Source organism: Heterocephalus glaber, unplaced genomic scaffold (assembly GCF_053883595.1).
Source record: "Heterocephalus glaber isolate CG9 unplaced genomic scaffold, H.glaber_assembly_v1.0 deba00001594, whole genome shotgun sequence".
NCBI classification, from domain to species: domain Eukaryota; kingdom Metazoa; phylum Chordata; class Mammalia; order Rodentia; family Bathyergidae; genus Heterocephalus; species Heterocephalus glaber.
Genome location: NW_028258369.1, coordinates 11,343,502 through 11,362,095, shown reverse-complemented (window position 1 = coordinate 11,362,095; position 18,594 = coordinate 11,343,502). Strand labels below are relative to the sequence as shown.

General features: G+C 42.6%; 1 protein-coding gene across 6 annotated transcripts in view; it reads right to left on the bottom strand.

Annotated features, from left to right (window-relative positions):
- Adgrg2 (adhesion G protein-coupled receptor G2) overlaps window positions 1-9,052 on the bottom strand; it is a 131,102-nt gene extending 122,050 nt beyond the window's left edge. For all 6 annotated transcript variants that reach the window (XM_021245344.2, XM_021245348.2, XM_021245351.2 and 3 more), the window contains exon 1: window positions 8,936-9,052. The gene's annotated coding sequence lies outside the window, so the exon portion shown is untranslated. The remainder of the gene's footprint in view (window positions 1-8,935) is intronic.
- Between the last annotated feature and the right edge of the window lie 9,542 nt (window positions 9,053-18,594).

The window sequence follows — 18,594 nt, the reverse complement described above, 5'->3', positions numbered from 1 at the left end:
ACAAAAGGACCAAGCCTACATACTTCCCCAAGGGATGAGACAAGTGATAACACCTGGTCTAGTAAAATCTAGATAGGCATCAGTCCCCTCTGTGGATGACTGAGACCACACTCTTTCCATGCACTCTTGCTACGTGACTTGATTCCCTAAGCAACTATACTTGTAACCTTATTGGTTGATCATAGCTGTAACGCACGTTGTACTCATACCCGTGTGGTTGTGCTCTATAAAACTTCCCTGTAATGTGGGGTCCCTGGCTACCCAATCGGGACCCCTCCTGCCTCTCAGGAGCTGTCCTCTCAATGAATATTTTCCTACTCTTTACCTCCACTGTTCCTAGAATTCATTCTTCTATTTTAGAGAACATGAACTTGGCATATCAGACATCTAACAGGTTGGGAGTCATAATATTCCCCTTATATCATTTGTAGGACCTATTTCATCTCCTATAACAGTGGGAACATCTGGAATATTCTTCAGCAGCCAAATAGACAAGATCTATTGATAGGCTGGATGTGGGGCATGAACACTATAGGTTTGGGGCTTGAACAAATGAGTGGATGGTGGTGTCCCAGACTGAGAGAGGCCTCACCGGGAGAGAATCTGATTTTGCAGGAGGGTGACGGAGAATCCTGATTTTTCTGTGGAAATAGCGTTTGGCATGCCTGTTCCTGTTCCGAGCAGGTTTTTAAGTCTTGGGTGGGGGGAAAAATCATGCCTAGTGGCACCTAGATAGAATGTAAAGCCAAGGACTAGAAGGGGTTACTTCACAAGAGTGCAGAAAGAGAAGATTAGAAAGTCCTTATGCCCTGCAGAAACACTAACCTTTGTAGGGTTAGCAGAGGGGGAGGGAATAGCAATGAAGACTTAGAATGAGTTACTAGTAAGAGGAGGAAAACAAAGATACTGTAGGACAATGGAGGCCACAAGAAGAAAGAAGGGAATGACTAGCTGTGTCAAGTGCTGTTGAAGAGTCAAGCATGGTGATTCAAGGAAGTAATCCTTGTATTTCCATAGCACTGCTGAGTGCATTGAGGAGTGAGGAGAGTCTTGGGGTAGAGTCCTGATTAGACCTGACAAGGGGAAAATGTGGAGCAATAAAGTATAAGCATCCTTTGAAAGGTTCCCCTGAGGAGGAAGGGACCAGAAATGGGTGGGAGGACAAGTAGAGGGGTGAGTGGAACTAATGGAAATATTAGATATTACAGTATGATTATAACCTGATGGGAATAATCCAGAAAAGAGAGAGAGGTGTTCATTAAAGCAGGAAAGAGAGAAGGAAACAGAAAAAAGAATTAAGTCCTTCACAGTTAGGCAACCAAATTAATTATGGTAATAAATTGTAAGCCATTAAAAACAGGAATTCATGAGTTCACATCAATAATAAATAGATGAATACATAAATAATGGAGGAGAACTTGCTGAGAGCCAGCTGGTAAATGTGGAGAGAATACTAGAGTTAGAAAATCATTATTTTCAACCATCATAAAATTGGATCAGGCAAAAATCATCACTGGATGCTAAAACTACACGTATTAATGAGGAGCAGGATAGTTGTGTATATTTGTGTATTCCAAAAGACCGATGATTTGGAAGGAAAAAAACAGTAACTACCAAGTAGAAAAATCAGACCAGGTGATCAACATTAATATCGCCAACAAGAAAGAGATGGACATCATAAGCCCCCAAGATGTGATACCTGAGAAGGACATATCATTATCAATGCAGGATTCTGGCCCCAAATGCATAACCTAAGTCTAATCACAAGAAATATCAGACATATCAAAAATGATGAATGTTCCTTTATTCATTTATTTTTGGTACCAGGGATCGAACTCAGGATGAATGTTCTTTTTTTTAAAAAAAAAAAAAGGAGGGGGTGGTCTGTATTCTTCTCAAATATCAATGTCTGAAAACACAAAGAAAGGTTATGGAAAAGTTCCAAACTAAAAGAGGCCAAGAGACATGAAAACTAAATGCAGTAACAACCCTAAATCCGATCCTGTACTACAAAGAGAAAGTGCTGTAAAGGATGTTACCAGGTCTATTGTCAAAATTGGAATGGAAAGCACAGATTAGATAACAGTACCTTATCAATGTTAAATTTACTGTATTGATAGCAGTACTGTGGTACTGTAACAGAATATTCTTATTGTTAGGAAACTCATATTGAAGTATTTAGGAGTAAAGGACCATGAAAATAAGAATATGTCCTTGGAGCCGGACATGGTGGCACTCACCTATAATCCCAGCACTTGGGAGGCTGAGGCAGGAGGATCACCTCAAGTACAAGCCCAGCCTGAGCTACACACTGAGTTTAAGGCCACCAGGAACTACATAGTGAGAGACCCTGTCTCAAAACACCAAACAAAAATGTCCTTGGGAAGACAAAGAGGATGATAGGTCCTGAGGCCAGAAAAGAAGTCAATCTTGGACACACAAAGGGCATCTCATTCACAGTTTTGCAGTGACAGTGGGCAACACTGTAAGTATCTGTACAAATGTGGGCATGCTGCAAGTTTGGGTGGTTGGAATATGAGGAGGTTCCTGTCTAATGAGCTCCAGTCAGCGGCTGATGTAGGAAGAGCAAGGGAAATAAAAGAAAGTGTAAGACAGCTCTTTTGCAGAATGGAAAAGCAAACTCTCCAGGCAAGCACAGTAGAATTACTGGGCAATGGTGAGGCTTATTAAGGTCAAGACCTGGACCTAGGCATTGGTACTTATTTTAAAACTCCCCAACTGCTTCTAACAGACAGCCAGCTTTCAGGAACATGATGTTAAGGCAAAGTTTCTCTAACCCAGTACACTGCCACTTGGGCCAGATCATTCTTTATTGTGGGGCAAGCCTGTGCATTGTAGGATATTCATCAACATCCCTGACCCTGCCCACTAGATGCTGGAAGCACCTCCACTCCCATCACTCATGAAAACCAAAAATGTCTCCAGACATTGCCAAAATCACCCCCAGTTAAGAACCATTATTCGAAGAGAATAAAAGCCATAAATATTACATACTTATAAAAGTCTGGAATTGTGCATACTCCTTGCTACTGCTAGGTACATTATGTTTAAAGACACAGGCTGTGAAATCAGATGGTCTGTATTCAAACCCTGGATCCACTACTTGCCTTTTGTATGACCTTAGGCAAGGTACTTTAATTTCTCTGTGCCTCAATTTCTTCTTCTATAAAATGAGAATAACACCTGCCTCAAGGGGTTGAGAGAATTAAATGAGTCAATACATGTAATGCAGTAAGAGCAGTGCCTGCTAGGTAAGTATCAGCCATGAGCTACCATTATTATTACAGAATCCCAAGCGTAGTGGATACCAAATGACTATCTGTGAGGTAATTAACTGCTTACACTAAAATATACTCAACACTTAACCTAAAGAATTTCCACACTAAACTTGAGCAGAAAAGCACAGTGCTTTGAATTTCTTAGGATTAGTGTCTGAGTTCTTCTAGAGTCTAGTATGTTCATTTAGCCATTCGACACATATTTACTGAGCACCTGTGTTCCAATAGTGTTCTAGATCCTGTCAGTACAACAGTAAGCAAGGAATGCAAAGTCCCTGCCCTCCTAGAACCTATATCCCAGCAGAGGACAAAAAAAAAAGATCTCAAATCAGCAAACAAATAATTAAATAATATAACTGCAGGTGATGTTACCAAGAAGAACAAAAGTGGGGTGGGGAACGAACCTTTCCAGTGGTTGGTGGGAGGACTGTTTAGGATGAGAGTTAGGAACAACCCAATGAAACCAGGGTACAAGATACTGGTGAGATGGGGTCCCAGGCAGGGAGCTTGGCATGGGTGAGCACCAGCCCATAGGCTGGAATTAATATGACTGCACTTACTGGCTGGTTTGGGGGGTCAAGAATAGACGCTAGGAGACGGGCTCAGGGGTTACACAGAAACGTAATGGCAGTTTGAGAGAGAAATGTGGGTAGTGAGAACTATCTCTGGTTATTACACATGAACTCACTTTGCATCGTAGCAGGATCTGATAGAAAATGAATCTGTCTTGGACATAAGCGAGCAGTTCAGGGACTTCCAAACTAAACGAGCAGTTTTATAAAGCAGTGTTTTTCAAATTATGGGTCATGAAATCAAATGAAAAGATGGTCAAATCACTTGCGAGGATCGTGATCATCAATCTAAAACAAAAAAGAAGCCAGGTATAGTGGCACTGCCTGTACATCCAGCATTCTGGGTGGCAGAGGCAGGAGGATCCCAAGTTTGAGCCTAGCTGGGGTGACTCAGGGAGACCCTGTTTCAAAATTAAAAAGGGGCTTGGGGATGTAGCTCATTGTGAAGGCCCTAGGTTTAATCCCCAATACTGCAAAATTAATTAATTGATTAACTAAAATAAAATGGCTAGAACAGAGGAGAGTTGAAAATATCACAATATACTGCCCATGGGGAATTTTTATAATACTTTGTGAGGTTTTGTTTCATTTTTACACAGTTATGTTCACGGTGGGTTATATTTCAACCCAGGGCTTTCTCACTGAGCTACATCCGCAGCCCTTCTTTCATTTTTTATTTTGAAACAGGGTCTCACTAAGATAGTTTCTTCATAATCTATTTAAATAAAAGCCATTGATTTAATACTATACTAATTTCTCAAAGGAGGTCAAAATATGAACCCCCAAACCAGGAAGACAGGCTGAAAACCAGTTAGGCTTTCAATGAAAAAAATTACATGCATAACCAGAAATTTATTAATTGAACTTTAGACTTTTAGTAAGCTCAAAATAGAAAACTCCCAAAGATAGAACCAGAACTCTACAGCAAGCAAAACATTTAATGGTACAATGTTAGAAGCACTCCCATCCAAATCAGAAAGTACTACCTAACATTACCTTAGAAGGAAACCTGGCCATTAAGAAAATAAAATGAGGTAAAAACATCAGGGGATGGGGGTCTCTATACTAGTGCCATTCACAGACAATAAGAAGATTTACTTCAAAGTCCATGAAAATAAAAAAACTATGAAATAAATAGAAGTTCAGTAAGATGGCTTGAATCTACAAAAAAAATTAGCCTTTCTAGTCAGTAGTATAGTAAGTAAAAGACAAAATGGGGAAAAGGGGATCTAGTTTCTAAAAGCAGTAAAAATTACACGCAAAAAACACTCTAGGGATTCACCTAAAAAGAATGTGTAAGACCTACAATGTGGTATTGGCACAGGATAGACATACATCTCAATGAAATACAACTGAGACATCAAAAATAGACCAACACATACAATTTTTGGCACATGAGTAAAAAGGAATGTGGGAAGTAGAATCTTTTCAACATATGATGTTAGAACAACTGGATATCTATAAGAAAAAAGTGAACCTTGACCCTTCATACAAAAGTTAGCCTGAAATGAAGTTACAGACCTACATATAAATGATAAAAATAGAAAATGTCTGGAAGAAAGCACAGGATGAAGCTGGTGAACTTGGACTGACAGATGTTTATTAGACGGGTTACTAAAAATGCTATCCATAGAAGAAAGAAACTTGATACACAAGACTTTAACAAAATTAAAAACTCCTGTTCTTCAAAAAAAATCATTAGGAAAATGAAATAGCAAGTCACACACTAAGAGAAAAGGCTTACAATATAGATCTGACAGAGAGATGCTATCAACAAGCCTGTGGGAATGGCTAAAATGAAATAAACTGAAAATACCAAGTGCTGACAAGGATGCTAAACAACTGGACTTCTCAAACATTGCTTGTGGGAATGCAAACGTATGACCAGGGCTGGGGGTACAGCTCAGTGGCAGAGCACCTGCTTAACATGTGTGAGGCCTTAGGTTACAGCCCCAGTACCCCAAAAACAAAAGCAAGCAAACAAACAAAACCTCAAAAAACAAAATGGTATAGCTACTGTGAGAAAACTGGGCAATATTTTATAAAGTTAAACCCACCAAACAACACAGTAATTCTACTTCTAGTTATTAAGCTGAGTGAGATGAAAATTTATATTCACACAAAAAGCTGTATGTGAATGTTTATATTTGCTTCATTCATAATTATCAAGAGTTGGTGAAAGGATAAACAAACTGTGGACTATTACTCAGCAATAAAAAGAAAGAAATGATCCACACAACATAGATGAATCTCAGATGTATTAGGTTAGGTTAGGTAAAAGACGCAGAAGGCTACATAGTATATGAACATTCTGGAAAAGACAAAAATTATAGGGACAAAAAACAAAACAGTGGTTTCCAGGGGCTGAGAGTGGCCGGAAGGGTTTGACTACAAAAACCAAGTCAATAGTGAATTTTTAGGAGTGACAGAATTTTTTCTGTGCCTTGATATGGTGGCAATTACAAGATTATATACATTTTTAGACCTATACACTAATAGAGTGAACTTTACCATAATAAATAAGTTATATTTCAATTTAAAAAAACATAAAATGGACTTAAGAATTAATAGATTTATAAAATGGAACAGAATGTTCACCAGGATCTTTGAGGGAATTTATTTTATAATTTTCCCCAAATTTTTCAACAGCCATCCACCTCACATCATAATCACCCCCAAAATAAGTTCCACACAGATTAAAGACCTACGCATTTAAAACCATAAATATCTTAAAAGAATTTTTTTCTATCTTGAGATAGGGAAGGCTCTTCTCAGTAGAGCATAAAAACTAGCTCCTGGGTTTTTACTGAAAGCTGAATCTCTCCTTTCTATTTTTGAAACTATTAACATTACAGAAACATATCCCCCCTCCCCATTTTTAAATTTAATGGTGCACTTCTTAATTTGTAGCATGTTTTTGAAAGTGACTCTAAATTCTCAGGTAGCAAAATGGAAAAACGTTTGTTAGTTTCATCCGATCAGTGAAAGCATCAGGAACATATGTCATGATGTCCCCTCTCGAAGTCCCCAGAATGACCACATCAGCCATGGAAAATCGGCTTCTTTGCTGCCTCTCCCTAATACCTGAGCAAACTCACTTCACCATTTCTGGAAGATTGCTCGTCGTACTAAAATACAGCGGCTTTCCTTTCCCTGCCAAACTCACCAATGGAATTCCATTTCTCAGACTTTTTCTCCCGCTGCTGAATAAAACCATCTCCACAATGAGAGTTCCATTTTTTTATTTTCTGAATTTCCAGCATTTTTTTCTACAAAAGTACATCCATACACCTGGTATCTGTGTTTTGGGGCAAGAATAATTCACAGACAAAACACAGATGCTGGCCTTGTATTTCTTCAGTGTTTTTCAATAACTAAATTTGCTCTATTCCTTTTTAAGGAGAGTCACCTTGCAGGGATGTGGGAATGATAAAAGCAGAAGGGAATTCGATCAAGGCTGGCCTGCTGCTGAGGCCTTGTAAAACAATACCCCTGAATAGCTACAAAATTTGGCCACTTTTTATCTTCCAGCTTTGCATTTGAGCTGTTTAAGCAGGCAAACCAAGAAATGTCCAGCTCATTTCAGATTTTAAACTGAACAAAATTTTATAAAACTACCTAAATCCCTCAGAAAGAACACACACCTGATTTTACAATTTATTTGGACATCATATATAATCGTATAGCCTAATAATTAAGCTCTCGATGCGCTGTGAATTATTAATAGTAATAAAGCAATAAATTATGTCATACTGTGCTTGAGTAGGGTTATACAAATAAGCTTATTTCATAAGATAGCCAAAGAGAAATTGAGAAAGATTAAAGCCACTGCAATATCTTGCTTAATAAACTTTTGTTCAACATCACCTACCAGCTCAAACCCTGATCGAAGAAATGGTCCTTTCACTACCTATGGTGACCGAGACAGAATGTGCTATATCATTTGCGGGGCCTAGTGCAAAAGGAAAATGAAAATTCAAGTCATTAAGAACTTCTGGATTAAACCAAGTGCAGGTTGCATGTCCAGGAAGCCAGATCTGGTATTAGATCATGTAGTTGGCTAGAAAACCGGTAAGAAAAGTAAAACATTTCACTATTAAATCAGTAGCAATGGTTTGCTTTCAACGTGTGTGTTTAGGGCACAGATAAAGTTGTACCCTCTTAGGACCTCCTCTCATGATCCCCCTCTTTTCCTGAGATTATCAACCTGTTGAGCAAAAAATAATTCTGCCGTATAGAGTGCGGTGTGAGGGCCAGCAGCATGGGGGCTTTTTAGAAATGCAGGCTCTCGGGCCCCGCCCCAGACCCACTGAATCAGAACCACATTTCAACCAGATCCCCCGGGGATTCGTGTGCACAGTACAGGCTGGAAGTGTCACTGTCGAAGCAGTCACGGAAAACCTCCAGCTTCATCTGGCTCCTGGGAGACTGGTCGGCTCTCTTCCCGCCCCTCACTTTATATATACTTCCGGAGCCCTGAAACTCAAGTCCCTGCCCAAATGCGCTCGCCCGGAGACCACCAGCCTCTTCCCTGGCTCACCGGCTGGCTTTGGGCAGCAGTTCCAACCCGCCGCGCCCGGGGCCACCTGTTCTGGACCCCACCCCGCTAGGTGATGCTGCGCCCAGCCGCCGGGTCCCACCGCACCCACTTGCCGGTGCGCACCGGCCAAGCGAGTCCCGGAGAGTCACGTTTCGCGGACCACCCGCGCGAGTAAGGCTCGTATCTCAGCTGCCCAGAGCGGTGGCGAGGGTCTGAGTGAGGTTAAAGTTTCGGATATACACGTCCCCCTTAGAGGACACGTCGCGGAGCCCCGTTTCCAATGGCACGTGGTTTCCCACTGTCGGAGTGCGGGCCCGGGGGTCAGCGCTTTGCTTCTGCCTTTCGGGATGGCCCCGGGCCGGCTCAGAACCGCGGCTCGACGAAGGGAGCGTTCGCCCCGCCGTCCCGCCGCCCTCTGGGTCCACACGCGGCCACCGAGCCTCCCGCGCCGGGCGCCAGCTCTCGGGGCTCGCCCTCAGGAGCCCGAGGGGACAGACCGACCCGGCGCCGCGCCGCACGCTTACCTGCGGTCCCAGAGACCGGCTGGCTGCGGGCGCGCTCCGGACCTCCTTTTCTGCTTTCCCCCTTCCTCGGGCCGCGTCCGTCCTCCGCCCTCCCGCGGGCTGGGCGCCGCCCCCCGCCCCCCGCCCCCGCCCCCGCCGCTCCCGGACCGCTCGACCTCCAGCCAGCTCTCAGCTGCCCAGCGCAGCGTGGCGCGCCCGGCGCTCGGCGGCGGCAAGGCTGGGTGCGGAGGCTGGGCGCGGAGGCTGGGCGCGGAGGCTGGGCGCGGAGGTGGGGAGCGGGCGGGGCGCCGGGGGGGGGGTGTGTGCGCGGGCGGCGCCGCGGGGGCCGTAGCTCTGCGGGGAGTCCCGGGCTTGGGAGGAGGGGAGAAGCGGGGCCTGCGAGCCTGGCTGCCCGCCCCGCTCTGGCCAGAGGCCCTGCTGCGCTGCTGGGCTCCCCAGACCCCTAGAACTTCGGATGTAGGCTTGCACCCCAGCGCCCTCCCTCTCAGGGACCCCAACCTCCCCACTCAGCGGCTCACCTTTAGGGGTCGTCCAGGTCCCCAAAGGCCTGTCCCGCCGCTTTCGGCACCGCGCGCTGGGATAGCTTCTCTACCAGAATGTTCCTGAATGCAGGCAACAGACTACTTGGGAGGGGGCTTTGAAGAGACTGGTAAAGAGAAACGTCCTGGGGAAAGATTCGGCTTCTCGGTTTCCTGATATAGGATATAATCCATCGGGTACCTAGTAACTGGAATCCTGAGCGCTATCTGCTGAGGGTGGCAGGGATGAGGTGGCAGGGATGAGGTGGCAGTATTTGAAATGAATTGTCCGAGTCCCCACTACCTTATCCCGCTCTGAAGATCTCCACTCTCTGCGCGTTCATAAAATAAAAACCAGATCTGCATAGCACTTACAGATCACCTAAGCAGCTTATTCGTGTCCCCCATTTTACAGATGGGAAACCAGAGGCTCGATTCTATAATACCAGTAGGCGCTCTAAATTCCCGCTGTGCCTCCTTTTACAGCCACCCTCTTCTTAATAGTCAAACAACTATATTTGCAAAATGCCGTATTACTTTAAATAACACTGTTCTCTTTTGTTAAAACCTGTAGGAGAATATACCGTTTTTCCTTACAGCCAAAACTGGATTCGAATTGCATTCATGGCCTTGGAGGCATGATGTCAGAGCATAGCCTGGCTGACTCTGCCATATTAGCCACATCAGAGGCAAGGTGGACGCTGTGCTTCGCGGGAGCGATTGAATTTGTTTTGCGAACGCCAATTTATTAACACAACATTCAAGCTGCATAAATGAATGGAGAGTGTCTTCAGAGGGACTTTTCACTGGTTGGATTAAGTGGAGGGTAGAGGTCAGGAAGCTCATCCAGGTTTCACAAGTTAGAAGTTAAGACGAGAGGGGAACAGAGGGTATTTAATAAACAGACTCGATGTTACTCCAAAGGGTTAAACTGGTACTGTTTGAATTAGCTTACATATGCTTGACTCATAATAAAGCATACTGTATAGAGTCACCAGAACTCTCACACATTGCTGGTGAGAGTATAAATTGTTTGTAGCATTTTGGGACTCTTTGGCAGAATATATTAAATAAAGCTGAGAGTACACCTATCCTATGATGAGCACCCCTTCCAGGTGTATACTCAACACAAATGAGTGTGCATGTGCGTGCGTGTGTGTGTGTGTGTGCACACGCTGACCAAAGGCTAGGAACTAGAATAGCTAGCAGTATATCTGTAATAATTCCAGACTGGAAACTGCCCCAGTGCCCATTAACTGTGGAATGGATTGAAACGTTGTCATAGTATAGTCACAAAATGGAACACCGGATGTACTTCATGAACAATGTGATGGAAGTCAGACAGAGAAACATACATGCTGTGTGTTCTGTATCTGTAAAGGACAAAACAAGCAAAACTATGCTGTCAGAAGTCAGGATAGTGGTGAATAAAAAGGACTTATGGAGTGCAGGTAATGATCTTGGTCTGAGCACTGATTACTTGGATCTAATACATTTGTGAAAATTCATTGAGCTTTTTGTATATATGTTTCACTTCAATAAGAAAGTTAAAATATATGTATCTCATTATATCTCGTATTAAAAGTTGCTTAAATTTCTAAAATTAAGATAGCTAGAATTAAGTATGCTTTTTCTTTAAGCACCCTTATTTTTCTAAGTACTTTAAGGAAATATGTCTAAAACACAAAAGTGAGTCAGTCCTTTTCCTAAAATTAAAAATCCATGTTTTGATACACTTCCAGCCAAACTCATTTCTCTTGAAACACATGCTCAGATTAACACCACTTTGACTTTAGGACCTCCGGAAGAGGAAAGAGGCTGAGGCCAAAGAGAGGACCAGTTCTCCAGCCAGAAGTGTCCTGCCCTTTCCAAGAGGGAGCCCAGATTACCTGTTTGCTACACAGGTACTGACTGACTTGTGACATGAAGCGAGACTGTGGGCGCTCAGGATTTGTGGTTAAATATTTATCCAAAGCCTGTAGGCTGATGCCCCAGCAGCTGGAGAGTAGATGACTTTAACCTTTACCCCCCAGGATCTTTAAGCAAGTGACACAGTTTGTTCAAGAGGCACAGATCAGTTAGCAAACATGGCAGAAATCCTTGTCTCCTAGCCCCATCTTCCAGTGGTGGACCCTGTCATGTGCGCTCTCGGCAGATTGTACAGCATTGAGAGTTTGAGTAGCCTCTCCCAAAGTCCACAGCTATAAGTGGCAGAGCTAGGACTCAAATCCATCAAGAGCTAACTGGGAATAAGGAGCTCTGGACTACAAGTGTGTTCCAGCATAGATGTGATGTGCAGCAGCCCTGCTCCCAACTCATCAGCTGGAAGCATTCCCATAGCTCACCTAGACACAGAGGGCCTGGAGATGTATCCCTATGAGTGAGGGCCCAGGAAGTGAAACGTTGGAAATACGTGGTGAACAGCACTGATGACTACCACACCCACTATGTGCCAGAGCCTGGGCAGACAGGACAGGGGAGAGGTGGCTCCAGCCCTCCAGACACTCACTTCCAATCAAGCCAGAGCCATTTCTGGTGATGTAATCTCCACTTCACCCCACCCCATGATGTAGGCTTTGGTGGATCTAGGTGAGAAACCAGTCACTGCCAATTTAAGTGAAGTCACCATGTGATACAGCAGCATTTTTCTCCAGAACATTGTGTTAGCTGTAATGGTGGCGAACTAATTGCACAATAGAGGATAAATAAATCACTCTCCTCAGAGACAAGAAGTCTTTCTTTTGTAAAAATACTGAATGAAGACAGTTGTACATGTTGTCATTCTGTTCAATGAAAGTTACAAATGGAAGTTTAATGAAAAATTAAACCAGACTTTGGCCTCAACTAACAGGAGGATGGTGTGACCAACCCTTTCTGAGAATGTGTTCCAGTTTGGGAAGAGTTGAACGTGGCACTGGGCCAACACAAATAACCTGAAAATCCAGAGGAAATTAAAGGCAACCCAATCAATCTGCATGCTGAGATCGACTTGTGCAACCCATCACCACCTTGCCAAGCAGTGAGCAATCCCAGAGCCTTGGGATTTGGATGGGGGAAGACGAGCCTTTTGGGTTCTTCAGTAGTGAAAAAGGAGATAACTGGGGCGGGGCAGGCCACATCCAGCTCAGTGCCAATTGAAGAGCTCTAAATAACGATCTTTTTATTTTCAGGAAACCAAGCTCTTGCCTTTTCCACCTCTGAAACCATGGGGCATATTTTAGAGAAAAAAAAATCTGGATAGATGCTCCCTTATTGCACCCTAGTTTGTCTTACATACCCATTTTCCCGTGGAAGAAGTTATTTTGAAACTGTGCAGGGCTGGGGATTTAGCTCAGTGGTTTCGACGCCTGCTACACAAGCGTAAGGACCCGGGTTCGATCCCCGGTACCAAAAAAAAAAAAAAAACTGTGCAAAGATTCTAGTTTTCTTCAAACCTTCTCCCACTAACTTTAATGTTCATTGGTGGATCTTGCCTGCAACAAATATTACCGTCATGTTGCAATTTCCCTTATTGCTTGTTCATTAATTAATTGGAATTCTTCTAAAGGAAGAGCAATACCTTCTCTCCCAATTCTTATTCATTTATTATTTAAGTCAGCATAGACTCATGGGTAGTTATCTTAATCTATGGGCTATAAACCAATGCCATTGCTATTTATTTTGTGGTCAGGTTGTCCCAGCTTCAGTCACTGGAAGTGTCATCCTTTTTTGAGCACTTCCTTATTTTCTAGCACCACAAAATGCTACAACCCATCTTAAACATTACTCCATTTTTAAAATTTCACCTAAGAATATGCCTAAAGTCCCTCTCCCCTTTTTTTCTTTAAAAAAAAAAAAGGCATTTGTGTATTTTTAGCTAACTCCCCAGTCAAGACCCACTGCATAAAGTAATGCTCTATTTTATTTGTACTAACCTGCTTTTCTAAAGTTGTAACACTTATTCTACCTGGATCTAGTGTTTGAAAGTTGGTGGGAAAAATGTCTGTTAGCCTAAATATATCCTTCGTTATTTTAAAATATGTTTGGTATACCCATCGTCCCTCTGCTTCCTTGGTGTCATCTGTAGGTACCACATTTTCAGCCGTAACTATCAGAAACCTCAGTTCCAGCTGGTTTAAACCATAAGGACACATACTGTTTCAGTGCACAGGGGTACCACGGGCATGGAGTCCGGCTCCTTTTTGCTGTGATACTTTCATCTCTGCCCTCAGCCTGGTTTCCTTTATGGTTTTGTGTTGGCTGTTAGAAGCAAAGATGCCAACATACCACCTTAGCTATGTCATCAAAAGAGGGAGTGGGAAAGGTAGGAGAGGGGAAAATGGCCTCTTCTCCAAATGTGAAGTAAATAGCCTTCCTTTCAACTACCCCTGGTTTCAGGAACCAACCATTATCAATAGGAATGTGATTACCATGATTGATGAGGATCACTGGTTCTCAAATGTAAGCCTGCATCAGAATTACCAGGACAGCTTAGTAAAATACAGATTGCTGGGCCCTAGCCCCAAAGTTTCTTACTCCATAATCACAGGTTAGGCCTGAGAATTTACATTTCTAATTGTGCATTTCAAAAAAGTTCCCAAGTGACGCCGATTTGTTAGCCTGAAAACTACATTGAAAGATCCACAGGGATAGACTAAATCTCCAGCTGGCGGTGGGATCAGTGTACCCTGAGACCAAGGGGCCATGTGGAAGAGAGGTGAATGATGGAAAAAATTGGGGTAAGAGTGGAACGGATTCAGAGTGACTGTTGCTATGCTCAGAATGCTTGTGTCCCCTCAAAATTCATGTATTGAAACTTAATCCCCAATGTGATAGCATTAGGAGGTGGGGATTTTGGAAGGTGACTAGACTGTGTTTAGTGCCCTTATAAAAGAGACCCCAGAGAGCTCTCACACCCCTTCCACAAGGCAAAAACTGTCAAAAGATGAGTGTCTATGAAGCAGAAAACAGGCCCTCGCTAGACCCCAAATCTCATGATGTCTTGATCTTGGACTTTGCAGCCTTCAGAATTGTAAGACATAAATTTCTGTTGTTTATAAGTACTCTAATAATTTATTACAGTTATCCCAATGGATTGAGACAGCATCAACTGGCATGAGCTGAACTAGCCCTTCTTAAAGCTGGATATGCATATGAATCACCAAAGAGTCAAACTCCTTCCCTCACCACCCTCAGCTTGCTTTCTTTACTTTCCCCTGCCTTATTTTTCTCCGTAGCACTAATTGCCAACTAACATGTGTTACTTAACTTGTTTTATTCATCGTCTGATTCCCAAAAAGACAGAATGTGAATTCCCACCCCCATTTCTGTTGCTGCTGTGTCTCCAGTGCCTTAGACCTGTGCCCGACACACAGTTGATAGTCTATAAATAATTGATGAATAATAAGTGAAGCGGCGAATCATAGATTTATATGAGAGGAGGTGGTGGTTTTGTATTGTTTTGTTTTGTTTTATAACCAGGTGCCTTCTCGATGGCACTGGCCTTGCTTGAGTAGACATCTCAAAGGAAAAGTGTATGTTGACTACTAAAAGCTTGTTCTCTTTAAAATTGGTAGTGCCAACAACTTCCCTTGAGCTTCTCTCTATTCTGCACCATGCCCATCTGTATATTCACGCGTAGGAGGAGAGACTAAAGGGAAAACTTGAGAAATATTGGTGCCAGGGCCTCTCCTCTCTTAGGTTTGCCTCTGGATGGACCACATCCCCAGGGCAGGCTGGGCAAGTCATCAGAAAGCAGGCTATTACTAGAGTTTCCAGGGACACTTTGGGGCACAGCTGCTCTCTCCCTCCACCTGAAAAAAGAAAGTTCAAAAACGCAAGTTATTCTCCAAGTCACCATGTTAGGCGCCCAGTTTCCCTCTGGGGAACCGCTGGCCTGGCAACAACAATAAAACCCCTTTCTTGCAACTGGAGAGGTGAGACTCTTAGGAATAACTTCAGTCCGATGCTTTTTGTTTCATCCTGCTATTCTTTCACTCCACGGAATGAAATGTGATAGTAGCATAATTTCTGTAGCTTTTCTAAGAAATTCCTCTTTGCTGGCACATCAAATAGGACTCTCCTGGATTGCTGCCATTGGCCATGGAGCTTTAACACATTGTTGTTGGCTCAGCTGGGGAGCCAAGATGAGTAAAATATTCTCTAAACTCCTGTGGAAACACACAGCAAGTGTTTCCAACCATACTGTATTATTTGCCCCAAAATATTTCCCCCCTCCTATTTGGCAACCCATGTGTTACTCCCCTCAAAACTCCAAGTGGCCCTTCTTTCCCATCCCCATAGCTCTTGGATTATTAAGCGGTATTGGGGCCACCACTAACTAGTTTTGTGGCCTTCAACAAGTTAACTCCCTTTTCTGGGCTCCTGGTTTCACATCTCATGTGAAAAGGGGTGCATTCAAACTGTGATTCTCAAACTTTAATGTGGATCCGAATCACCTAGAGGGATTGTTAAAACTGAGGGCTGGGTCCCACTTCCAGACTTTTTGTTTTGGTACATTTGGGGTAGGACCCCAGTGTTTGCATCTCTAACAAGTTTCCAGGTGAGGCTGAGCCTGCTGATTTCAGGGACCACACTGAGAGACATGGTATTCCATGAACTCAGAGGTTCTCATAGCTTGTTGACTCAGTGAGTCTGTGATCAGTCTGAGTCAGGGCTCCTTGGGTACAAGTGACAGAAACTTGACTCAAACTGGCTTAAGAAGGGAATTTATCAGTCACACATCTGAGAAGGACAGAGGTGGAGTGGGTTCTAAATATAGGAATTTAAATTATGTTATTGATTCTTTCTCATTCCTTCTTTATCTCTACACCCCTCTTCTGTTTTTCTCTTTCTCTTGCCACTTGGTCCCAGTGTCCTTCTACACAAAGGCTTCTTCAATGCCAAGGAGCATAAGGCATGGCTGCAAATAGCTCCAGCTTGTATTAGTCCAGAGGGCAATCCCAGAGAAGAAAGAGAACTCCTGCCCCTTATTCAGTGTATATTAATGCCGGGGCAGGCACTGACTGGCCTGACTTGGACCATCATATGGTGAGAAGAATGGAGTATTAATATTGGCTAAGCTGAGGTCACATACATTCCCTGGAAGTCAGGCACTAGAAAGTTATGATGGGCAGCACTCTTCTCCAACTATATCCTCTGTACTTATCTTGTTCATCACCATATTTTCAGCCTGTAGTGTTTGCACTTATCAGGTGCTTAATATATGTTGAGTGAACAACTAAATCACTTCATGAATAGTATAAACACTTCAGTGATTCCAGAAATCTTCAAAATTGGTGATCCTATGCATCCCAGGGGTAGATGTGGAATTTCTCAAGATTTCCATGAAATTTGACTTCACTCATCCAAAGTACAAATTTTTGTTCTTTTCTTTTTCTTTTTTCCTCTTCCAGTAGAGACTAAGAGGCATTATGCCAAAACTCAAAATATCCACCAGCCCTTACAATCTTTTGGCTTTGTGAGACTCATTCTGATCCTGCTCTGTGTCCGGAAACACAGTCATATACCTTTTCCCCAAAAATAATGTAAGCCAGCTTTAAGTTCAATCCTCTTTAGTCTCTTTTAGTGAGTGCCCTATAAGCTTTTGTGAATTGATAATTTAGTAGGGTTTAAATTATAAGTTTTTTCAACACAGATAAATGTGTCTCCCGGGCCCCATCCTGTATTACAGTGGCTTATTTTTAGGTTACTTGTTGAATCAGGGGATCTGGGTTCTTATCACACACACACAAAAATACTTTGAGGGCCCTCATTACTTGACTTATAAAAGAATGGGGGTGACCTTAGGTCAGTAGCACTCAGACTTGGCTGCGTATTATGACCACATGGGGAGCTTAAAATAAATACTAATGCTTAGGCCCCAACCTCAGAGAATCTGATTTTTTAAAACTCTCTAGGTGAGTCTAATATGCAGCCAGAATTGAGAAGCACTAGTTAGATAATTCCAGCTTATACACATGGAGTCAGAATATTACCCCCACTACTGGAGAAAATCACCTTTTAATTTCCCTAGTACTAGGTTTCCTTATTTGTAGAATGGAGACATTAATAGTAGGTGGGGCTACTGTGAGAATTAAATGAGATGATCCAACTTGAACCTTGCTATTCAACGTGTAGTAGCCACAATCACCTGGGTGCTAGTTAGAGATGCAAAATTCTTATGCATGTTACAATTGGACCTTAGCAGATTTGATAGACTGACCTGCGTATAGTCAATGTTCAATTGATGTTACTCATTGCTGATTTTTTTAATATGAAAGGATGATCTGTATTGTAGTCTTCTGTAACTTGCTGTTTTCTTTTTTTCCACATTTTTATTTGTTGTATAGATTAATGGGTTTCATTTGGCAAATTCATTTTGTGGGATGTTTCAATGTGTAAAATATATTTTGCTCATATCCATCCCTTGTTACTTGCCATTACACCCCTCCCCTCCCTCTTATCTAATAATAATCTCTCTTCCGCTTTCTTGTCATCTCTTTTAGATTCCACATATTAGGGAGGACACACTGAGTTTGGGTTATTTCGCTCAACATGATCTCCAGAGCCATCCATTTGCTTGCAAGTGATAGAATTTTGGTCATCTTTGTGCCCAGATAATATTCCGTTGTGTATATATACCACATTTTCTTTTTTCATTCATCTGCGTGGGCATCTAAGCTGGTTCCACATCATGGCTATTGTGAACTGTGCCACAACAGACATGGGTATAGAGGTAACCCTGTAGTACGCTGACATATATACCAAGGAGTAGTACAGTTGGATCTCATTACTAATATTTATACTCAAAATTTTCAAGGCAAATCATCCTATGTCCTCAAATTTCTTTAGGCTCAGCATTAATATTTTATTCTTTTGTCCCTTTCTTTCCTTCTTTCCTTCTTTTCTTTTCTTTTCTTTCTTTCTTTCTTTCTTTCTTTCTTTCTTTCTTTCTTTCTTTCTTTCTTTCTTTCTTTCTTTCTTTCTTTCTTTCTTTCTTTCTTTCTGCTGCTGACAGAACCCAAGGCCTCATGGTTGCTAGGAAAGCACTCTACCACTGAGTTACATCCCCAGACCCTTTAATTTCTTATTTTGAGACAGAGTCTCACTAAGTTCCCCAGGCTGGCCTCAAACTCTCCATCCTCCTACCTCAGCCTCCCT